Genomic DNA, 9,559 nt, shown 5'->3' with positions numbered 1-9,559 from the left:
AGGTAGGGACGTCCCAAGGAATCCCGGTTAGGGAACCGTGTTCAGACAGTAGGTCTAAATCCATGCCACATTATTAACAAGTAGCCTCACAATATTGTGTTCTTATTCACCTATTGTAGACTATATACTTACTACTAAGTAGTAGCCTATTTTACAGTTGGAGGTAATGGCGTAACAACAAAGGTTTCAAACATTTAAAACGAAAGGCAAATCACAATCAGCAGCATCAACAAATATTGCACAAGTACTTTATTTTGGCTCACTTTTGAATGATATCACAATAATTGTTATTCCATTGTAATTGGTGTACATATTGTTAATAAAATCTAAACTAACGTAGGCACAGTGGTGGTGGAGTGGTCGTGGGAGGAAGTGGTGGCAAATTTGTCATACACAAAATGTGTTATTGTCAAGCATGGAATGATACAATGGGTGCGTTCGAGCGGATTACTTTTGTCAAGGAATTAGGGTGTTTTTGTTTGACCCACGCGAATGTGACTAAAGACATGACTGAAAAAGGAACCAACTTCATGTAGGCTATACAGAGGATAGCCTATATACAAATGAATGTGATATGAGGCTCTCAGTCATTTCTTGTAGAATGAACAGACATGATTTCAGTTTGTGAGTGTGTGATATGGGGGTTGGAACCATGTTTATTTCGATATTAGAAAGAGAAGTTTAGAAACAATGGCAACACTGCCCTATTAATTTGAGCCTTGCTGTTGGAAAACCACAGTGTCTGACTTTTGGCTGTCGTAGCTGCACCTCCCCCGACTTCACTCCTAAACTTTCGCCTACAGTCGTTTGCTTTCGCCTTAACACTCAAACGCACCCTTTGTCTTTCTTATACTAACTAAAGCTTCTCTTATGAGACTTTTACCTCTGTATTCTAGTAATGGCTGCTTACCTGAGGCCAGAAGAGAACGCCGATCAGAGGCTAGTCATCCAGAGCCCAGATAAAGGCCCCTACAAACTTGTTCATTTTAAGATGGCATGCCTATAAAATGACAAAATATTTTATTTCCTGAAACCATATAGCCATCAACCAATCACCATGTAACCAAAAACAAAGACATTATGGTTTAAATGAGCAACAGAATTGCTAGAATTTACAGCCATCAACTGAAAAAATAGTCATTTTTGCACTGTTGATACCTTTGTCTCAAAGTTTTCCCTGTTGTCAAATCCCACCCACTAATTACCTTTGGTGGGGTATAGGGAACCATCTGATCCTCAATCAATTGGACAGTTGCTCCTTGCAAGAAAGTGCAGATCTGGTGGAAGAGAAAAATAAACATGAGTACTGTATGTGTGTTGGAAAGCTGATCCTGGCATGCAGAATACCTGTTGTTTTGAATTGGTCCTGAGGATACTGAAAATGTGCATTAATGTATTGTGTTAAACTTTTTTTTTTTTTTAAATGTCCCTTTGTAAAGTTTGATCAGGTGTTTTACAACATTGTAGTACTTGAGCTCCCCTTCCTCTCAATCTGAAGCACCGCGGTACAGAGGGCTGTTGTGGTGTAAGTCAAAACAAATCAAATATTATTGGTCACGGCCCAGACAGCTAGGGATGCCGTCTGGGCCGTCAGCCTTGCGAGGGTTAACGCGCTTAAATGTCTTACGTCGGCCAAGAAGAAGGAGAGCCCATAGTCCTTGGTAGCGGGCCGCGTCGGTGGCAGGGTGTTATCCTCAAAGCCGGCGAAAAAGGCGTTTAACTTGTCCAGAAGCAAGACGTCGGTGTCCACGATGTGGCTGGTTTTCCCCTTGTAGTCCGTGATTGTCTGTAGACACTGCCACATACGTTGTGTGTGAGCCTTTGAATTGCGACTCCACTTTGTCTCTGTACTGCCTTTTTTGAGTTCTGTTTTAACCTTTGAACTCACTTTCAACCTCTGCAATCTCATAAGTATTGTCAGTGTTTCCCTTCCCAGCAGCCACTGCAGCTGTAACCAGCAGCCTTGGTCTCCTGATGTCAGCACCCTCCTTCTCAAATGCCTCGAAACTGCTGGAACCAAATGGGACAGTGTATTTTGTTAATGTTATGAAATAATATAAGCTATCAAAATAAAGTCACACTCCATGTATAATCTCCCAGCAATTTAATGGGTATTTATCAACGTTTCAGCATCACTGTGCCTTCTTCAGGGTAATGTCATGAACACTTGAACCAGGTTATGTAGACACAGTGCAATTAGTGTAACCAATGACAGTAGTGAGGGGTGTGTCATAATGATTAAGTTAATTCAAATGAATTAGTGAAACTGTTAAAAAATAGTATATGACATATTAAATATATTACGCTATTATCATATAGAAACATAATGGAATATTGTACATCATATGAAATATATTACGCTATTGTTATCATATAGAAACATAATGGAATATTGTACATCATATTAGCATCAACATACATTATTGTTTCATTTAATTTCACAATTTTGTATTTCATATTTGTGACATGTAATCTTTTGGTTCAACCTTAATATATAATGAACATCATCATCTGAGAGAACAACATTTAAAGAAAAAAGTTCATTTGTACCTCCCCCCCAAATGTAATGCATCCATAGAAACCTTCTGTAGGATTGTTGAAAATGATGTTCGTGACTTACTGAAAGACAACCAGAAACACAAATCCTATGATAATCTGAGTGGAGACGAGAGAATGGCTCTTAAGGACTTAAAGTCAGATCCTTTGATTATCATAAAAAATGTGACAAAGGAGAAGGAATTTGTATACAACACAAATGTGACTATGTGAATGAATGTCACCGACAACTATCTAAAGGTGACTTCTATCGCGAACTGAATTGTGACCCTACCCTGGAATTCCAGCATAATATCTCATCCACAGTGGAAAGCTGTTTGGAATCAGGACAAATCAATAAAAATAAGTTGAATTTCTATGTGTGAAATTTCCCAAGATACCAACTTTCTGTACAGTCGCTAAATTACACGAACAAGTGTCTCCATCAGGTAGACCCATTGTAGCAGCAATCGACTCTGTGACTTCCAACATTTCTACATTTGTGGATTATCACATTAAACCGATGGTTGAGAATCTCCCATCTTATGTCAAAGACACTAGTCACATGATCTCATTGATAGAGGGTTTAGGAAGGATACTAGAGGGCACCCTGCTGGCCACTTTTGATGTGGAGAGCTTGTACGCTAACATCCCACACACTGGAGGCTTGCAGAGAGACTCTACCCTTGCTCCATCCAATGATTACATCTTACAACTTACTGAACTGGTATTATCCCATAACTACTTTGTCTTTGAGTCAGACTCTTTCCTTCAAATTCGGTGTGTAGCCATGGGCTCCCCTTTTCCCCCCAACTATGCTAACCTGTATGTGGGACAATTTGAAGAAGCACTCCTTTATAAAACAGAGACACACCCCTTACTTTCTAAAATATTTCTATGGAAGAGATACATAGATGATGTCTTTGTGCTCTGGGAAGGAAGTCAGCAGGAACTAAATGAATTCCAAACTCTACTAAACGAGAGCTCTGAATACGTCAAATTCACCATGCAGACTGATGAGAGAATAATAAACTACCTGGATTTATGGATTATCAAAGAGAATGATGCATTACACACAGATTTATACACAAAGCCCACAGATTGCAATACCTTGCTATGTGCTGATAGTATGCATCCCCTTCTCCTTCAGAATGGTCTACCATATAGCCAGTTATGCAGGGTTAAATAGAATCTGTGGCCACCAGTCAGATTTTGACAGCAACGCTAAAAAAATGACAGATAAATTCAAAATGAGAGGCTACAAGGACAAAACTCTTGATGCTGCAGTGATGAAAATATCTCAAAAACCAAGAGCGGAATTACTAAAAACTCAACCAAAGAAGAAAAACGAAGTACACCAAGGGTTCGGAGAAAATTAAAGCAATCCTGAAAAAGCACAGGCATATTCTGCAATCAGACAAAAAAATCGCACACCTCTTCTAGAAACCCTGGTCTATAAGCGTGGTCACAATTTTGGAGATAGTTTGGTGAGATCTGACATGCCCCCTGAGCCCACTCAGACACTCTTGACACCTATCCCAAATGGGAACTACAAATGTGGCTCATGCCCACAGTACAATAACACTATAAAAACGTCTTTCTTCAGACACCCACATAGAGGTCGAAAGATCCCTGTTAGGGTATCATCTCATGCAAGACCAAGGGAGTAATCTATCTCATCACCTGTTCATGTGGAAAAGCCTATGTAGGACAAACGAAAAGACAATTAAAACAGTGTATAGCTGAACACCGCAGCTCAATCAGGTGTAAGAACATTGTCTCTCCAGTAGCAGCTCACTTTGTTGAAGCTAACCATCCCATCTCCTCCCTCAAATACACAGGCACTGAGCATGTTGCTCTACCAAGGAGAGGAGGTAACATGGAGATCCTACTACTACAAAGGGAGGCTTACTGGAGATCCTCTCTAAAAACATTGACCCCTAGTGGTCGGAATAGTGACTTTGATCGCAGGGTCTTCTTATGAACACATTTTCCTTTATGAACAAGTCTTATAAATTGAAAAACATTTTTCCAGCTTATTAGCGTACACCTAATATCTTCCCTCTGTTGATGATATTCATTATACATTAAGGTTGAACCAAAAGATTACATGTAACAAATATGAATTATTATGTGAAATTAAATGAAACAATAATGTATGTTGATGCTAAATGATGTACAATATTCTATTATGTTTCTATATGATAACAATAGCGTAATATATTTAATATGATGTACAATATTCCATTATGTTTCTATATGATAATAGCGTAATATATTTCATATGATGTACAATATTCCATTATGTTTCTATATGATAATAGCGTAATATATTTAATATGCCATATACTATTTTTTAACAGTTTCACTAATTCATTTGAATTAACTTAATCATTATGACACACCCCTCACTACTGTCATTGGTTACACTAATTGCACTGTGTCTACATAACTTACCCATTTGAAGGCACATCAAGAGAGACAGGCCTAAAACAGGAACAAAACATTTGTTCACTAGAAAAACCAAACACGCTTCATTGTATGCAGTCATTGAGGAATCTACAGTATGGTGTCATAGTAACATGTTAAATTGATCACAATATTTCATTGTCAGAATTTGACTTACCAGCAAGGAGTGTTAGTTTGACGATGATGGGTTTGCAGTTGCACGGCTTCTGCTTTCAAAATCAAAGTTGAACCTGGAAAAATTAAGACTTTTTTTTTCATTAAACGAAGCATGGTGATAAAAATGTGTTTGTATATTGTGGCTAAAGTTTTTCTGATTGCACTGGCCAGCTTCAAATCAGTGGAGCATAGGCAATATATATTTTGCTATAATAGTACCCAAAAGGTTATAGTTTAGAATTGTAAACCTAGCTGAATGAATGGTAATAGTAGAACTATATTGTAATGATGAAAACATAAAGCCCAAGTCCTACCTCTTCCTCTGTAAAAGGCTAGATCCGTGTCTGGAGGAGAACACATCTCACCCTTTATACCGCTCTGATAAGCCTGGGCCAAAGGCTAAATACCATTTTTTGTCAGGTCATAGCCTTAAGTGAAATGTCTGAACTGTACCAGAGATTGAGACACATCTTTATGGTCTACCTACCTTGGATGATTAGTATCTAAAATAAACCACCTGACTCAGTCAGGGTGTCAATTTACTGTTGAGAGTTAGAATAGTTGAACACACAAGGTTTGAAATTTGTTTGTGCATCAGCAATTTTTCTGTTATGTCAATCAATTAAGACACATTTCAGTTGTACAACTGACTAGGTATTCCTTTTCCATGTCAGCTAAACATTTTCAGATTGGGAAGTTAGTCTAGCCAGCTATCTAAACTTGTAGTAATCATGGCCGAATACCGAGTGGGCATGCAGGGCACGTCCACAGGGGCCCTGACCTCCAGGGGGCCCCCATTGATTTTATTAGTCACTCAGATATCCTTAACATGGCATAAGTCATGGCAAAATGTGTAGAATTGCAGGCAATTAGCTGTGAAACTGAAAACCTTTTCTCTCCACTCCATGGCAAAATGGGTAGAATTGCCGGGAATTAGCTGTGAAATTGCACACACAACAAATTCTCGGCCCCATGGCAAAATTGCTAAGTGTTCGCTACACTATATGGAAAAATATGTAGAACTGCAGAAAAGGAGCTTTAAGAGGATAGGGGGCAGTATTTTCACGGCCGGATGAAAAACGGGTCCCGTGTGGCTCAGTTGGTAGAGCATGGTGTTTGCAACGCCAGGGTTGTGGGTTTGATTCCCACGGGGGACCAGTACGGAGAAAGAATTTATTAAATGTATGCATTCACTACTGTAAGTCGCTCTGGATAAGAGCGTCTGCTAAATGACTAAAATGTAATCTGGTTACTACTCTGGCCCAGAAACTAGAATATGCATATTATTAGTAGATTTGGATAGAAAACACTCTGAAGATTCTAAAACTGTTTGAATGGTGTCTGTGAGTATAACAGAACTCATATGGCAGGCAAAAACCAGAGAAAAAGTCAACCAGGAAGTGGAGGATCTGAGAATTGTAGTTCTTCTTTCTAGTCCCTTTCGAAACTACAGTATCTGTGGGGTTACGTTGCACTTCCTACGGCTTCCATTGGCTGTCTAAAGCCTTCAAAAAGTGGTTTGAGCTTTCTCCTGTCACTATTCAGTGTTCAGGATTCAGACCACTTTACACGTACAGCTGCAACCTGGTAATGTTCTGGTCTAAAGGAAGGTGAGTTTATTTCTTCACCTTGTGTTGAGGTTCAAAGTTCTAACCATTTCAAATGTGCAGCTCCCGCCTCCCATTTCCTGGTCTCTGAGATTCAGCGTTTAAACCACTTTAGATGTGGGCTGCAACTGCCCATCTTTCCTGGTCTGAAATGTTAATTCTTAGCCAGTCCTTTTAAGCACTCTGGTCAAAAAGGACAGTTCCATTAGGCTGACACGCTCTTCTGACCTCACTCCTGGCGTGGCTACTTAATGTGCAAAGGATATGATTGGAAGTTATCTCTTATGCTTCCTAAAATCACATTCCTATCTTAACAAAAATACCTTCATAATTTTTCATATCATATGCACAACGTATTGGATGGAAACTTGCCATATAAAGGGGATATACTTTCCAAGTTACAGTATTTCATCCATACAGTTTATAATGACATCACAAAATGAAAACCAATATGACATTAGTTTTCTATAGCTCCCCACTAACCATTCACCACATTCTTATGTTATAATTATTGTTCCAGTATTCACTTTTGATGTGTTAGAGTTTCGGCAGGAAAACCTCTGTGAAGCAAAGAATATTCCTTGGGTTAGATACTGGAGGTTGAACCATTCACACTGGTTCAACCTGGATGTCAGTCTGCCTCTGCTTTAGCCAACTATTTTGTTTTCATCATGCCACACATGTATGCAAATTAATGTAAACGTAAACAATGTATACTAAATGTACTACAATTCTTGAGATTGAAAAACAAACACTTTATTCATGTAGCAACACTTGTGATAGCATGACACAACCTAATAAGAGCTCTATGTACTAAATAGACAATCAATTAGATATTTACAGTGCCTTCAGAAAGTATTCACACCCTTTGATATTTCCCACATTTTGTTGTGTTACAAGGGGGAATTAAAATGTATTTGTATTTTATATTATCAACACAAAAAACTGTCATTTCAAAGTGTAAGAAAAATTGTAACATTTGTAAAAAATAAAAAAAATAAAAAAATACTAATATCTCTTGATTAGAAAGTATTCAAACCCCTGAGTCAATACATTCTTCAAGCTCTGTCCAGATGGTTGTTTATCATTGCTAGACAGCCATTTTCAAGTTTTGCAATAGATTTAAGCCGATTTAAGTCAAAACTGTAACTAGGTCTTGTGCCTTCCCTGTAGCTCAGTTGGTAGAGCATGGTGTTTGCAACGCATGGTGTTTGCAAAGCCAGGGTTGTGGGTTTGATTCCCACGGGGGACCAGTACAAAAATAAAAAAATTCTAAAAAATATCAAGAAATGAAATGTATGCATTCACTACTGTAAGTCGCTCTGGATAAGAGCGTCTGCTAAATGACTAAAATGTAATGTAAATGTAGGCCTAACATTCAATGTCGTCTTTGTAAGCAACTCGAGTGTATATTTGGCCTTGTGTTTTAGATTATTATCCTGCAGAAAAATTGAATTTGTCTCCCAGTTTCTGTTGGAAAGCAGACTGAACCAGGTTTTTCTCTAGGATTTTGTCTGTGCTTAGGTCTATTCCATTTATTTTTATCCTAAAAAACTCCCTAGTCCTTGCCGATGACAAGCATACCCATAACATGATGCAGCCACCACTATGCTTGAAAATATGAATAGTGGTACTTAGTTATGTGTTGTGTTGGATTTGCCCTAAACATAACACTTTGTATTCAGGACATAAAGTTAATTTCTTTGCCTCTTTTTTTCCCAGTTTTACTTTTGTGTATTATTGCAAACAGGATGTATGTTTTGGAATATAATTCCTTCTTTTCACTCTGTCATTTAGGTTAGTATTGTGTAGAAATTACGATGTTGATCCATCCTCAGTTTTCTCCTATCATGGCCATTGAACTCTGTAACTGTTTTAAAGTCACAATTGACCTCATGGTGAAATTCCTGAGCGGTTTCCTTACTCTCCAGCAACTCAGTTAGGAAGGATGCCTGTATCTTTGTAGTGACTGGGTGTATTGATACACCATCCGAAGTGTAATGAATAACTTCACCATGCTCAAAGGGATATGCAATGTCTGCTTTTACATGTTTTACCCATCGATCAATAGTTGCCCTTCTTTGCAAGGCATTGGAAAACCTCCCTGGTCTTTGTGGTTGAATCTGTGTTTGAAATTCACTGAAATGCTCGACTGAGGGACCTTAGAGACAATTGTGTGTGTGGCGTACAGAGATTTAGGTAGTCATAAAAAAATCCTGTTAAACACTATTATTGCACACAGAGTCCATGCAACTCATTATGTGACTTGTTAAGCAAATTTGCACTCCTGAACTTATTTAGGCTTACCATAACAATGAGGTTGAATACTTATTGACTCAAGACATTTCAACTTTTCATTTTTAATTAATTTGTTGAAGAAACATTTCCACTGACATTATGGGGTGTTGTGTGTAGGCCAGTGACACAACATCTCAGTTTAATCCATTTAACATTCAGGCTGTAACAACAAAATGTGGAAAAGTCAAGGGGTGTGAATACTTTATAAAGGCACTGTACAAGTGCCGGGATATTAAGGGGAGAGACAATTTACAGTTAAAAAAACTAAATTATGGCTGAAATACAGCATCTGTTACAGCTCTGAATCACCTGGCAGCTTTCCCCCCACTAATCTTACTGACGATGTTGCTGATTCATAGTCCCTGACTGGAAGGTTAATATACAGAATTCCGTGTGCACCATATCATTTGAGAACATGATGATACTGTACTGCTGCTCCTCCATATTGTACTTTCAACACTATTATTCATGATGGAAAAATGCAGCTGACCTAT

General features: G+C 38.3%; 1 long non-coding RNA gene across 1 annotated transcript; it reads right to left on the bottom strand.

Moving 5' to 3' along the window:
• Window positions 1-371: 371 nt before the first annotated feature.
• Window positions 372-2,292, bottom strand: LOC145860913 (uncharacterized). The gene is made up of 3 exons (XR_014380685.1): window positions 1,628-2,292; window positions 1,206-1,277; window positions 372-1,000 (listed from the first exon to the last, which is right to left on the bottom strand). It is a non-coding gene; the product is annotated as an uncharacterized LOC145860913 (long non-coding RNA).
• Between the last annotated feature and the right edge of the window lie 7,267 nt (window positions 2,293-9,559).

This window comes from Salmo salar, chromosome 15 (genome assembly GCF_965601325.2).
Source record: "Salmo salar chromosome 15, fSalSal1, whole genome shotgun sequence".
NCBI lineage: Eukaryota > Metazoa > Chordata > Actinopteri > Salmoniformes > Salmonidae > Salmo > Salmo salar.
This window is presented reverse-complemented; position numbering and strand designations above follow the sequence as displayed.